Source organism: Myotis brandtii, unplaced genomic scaffold (genome assembly GCF_000412655.1).
Source record: "Myotis brandtii unplaced genomic scaffold, ASM41265v1 scaffold986, whole genome shotgun sequence".
In the NCBI taxonomy this organism is placed as follows: domain Eukaryota; kingdom Metazoa; phylum Chordata; class Mammalia; order Chiroptera; family Vespertilionidae; genus Myotis; species Myotis brandtii.
In genome coordinates, this window is record NW_005372102.1 from 3120049 (window position 1) to 3121448 (window position 1400).

Consider the following 1400-nt stretch of genomic DNA (forward strand, 5'->3'; position numbering starts at 1 on the left):
GCCTTCGGGTCAGGGCGGGGAAGGACGTCACCGAGGGGCACTGAACAGCTCCCGTTCTTCTCTGTTGAGCAGCAGGACGGGCAGGTCCTGCTGAGAATCCCCCGAGCAGCTGACAGGACCCGCAACACCGGCCAGAGCGGGCTGCAGGGAGGTCTCGGGCAGCTGCCTGCTGTTCGCGCACTTCTTGCTAAACATCTGGAATCTGCTGTCAATGTAGCCAAGTCCAACAAATATTGATACGTTTGCAAAAAAAACCCCACTTACCCTCCAGCCCTGAATTCACCTTATACACCAGCCTCCCCCTCGGCTTTTAGAGCCCGTTTTCTGGTGAGTTTTCGTTCCCCTGAGGGAAAGCCGCGCTTCACTCAGCGGACAGTCCTGAACATGCCCTGAACATGCGTCTAAGGCGGTCGCCCTCGCCACGCCTTCCCCGCGCTGTCACCTGGCCCCCGTCTGCTCCGCGGGGAGCAGCGCACGCCCGGCAGGAAAGGAGACTCCATGGCGAACTATCTATCAGCTGTTGGACCGAAGGAGACTGGCTCCATCTTCTGAAGCACAGCGACCGGGGGGCAGGTCCCCAACACCAACAGCAAACCACAGAGAAGCTGCATTTTCAACTTCAAATCCTATTCCGACCATTAGCCACACAAAGCTCCAAGTGAAATAACCAACCCAGCCATTCAGCAGATTAAAGAATAAAAGTATAGACCAAAAACAAACCTAAATCACACAGCCCAAAGGGCTAATCCCCTCACCAGATGCCTCCCTCACGGGGCTCGAGACAGGTCTTCCGGAGGCCCCTGTGGGCCTGTGCCCCGGCTGGGCCGGCGCTGGGAGCCCTGCGGCCTGAGCGTCGGGCCCTGAGCATCGGCCCGAACAGGGCTCTGGAGCCACTGCTTCCTACAAGGGTCAAGTACCCAAGGCGTTTCAGGATCTCACATCTCACAGAAACTTCTCACAAAGGCCCGTTGACAGTTGTTGGAGCAAAACCACTGGCAGGAATGAAACCATGATCTGGAAACAGCGAGAACCGTTGCCCTGAAGCTATCGACGAATCCGACCACCGACGCACACCCAGGATTTAATCTGCGGGCCTTGTGCTCTGCTCCAGGGAAGTTCCTAAAGACCTTCCTTCCCCACCTGGAGCTTACCCTCCCTCCATGGCAGCTCACGCATCACACCAGCGGCCAGTCCTGAAGACACCGCTCCGAGCACACCCTCTGCATGCAGCTCTGCCCATCTCCCTGGGGTGCTTCTCAGGTGCAGGCCCTGTGTTAGCTGACACCCGGCCAGTGCAGGCTCCACCTCCTCCCAGGGACCCAGCCCCTCCTCGTCCCCCGTGACCCCAGCCCCTCCTAGTCCCCCAGTGACCCCAGCCCCTCCTCGTCCCCCGTGACCCC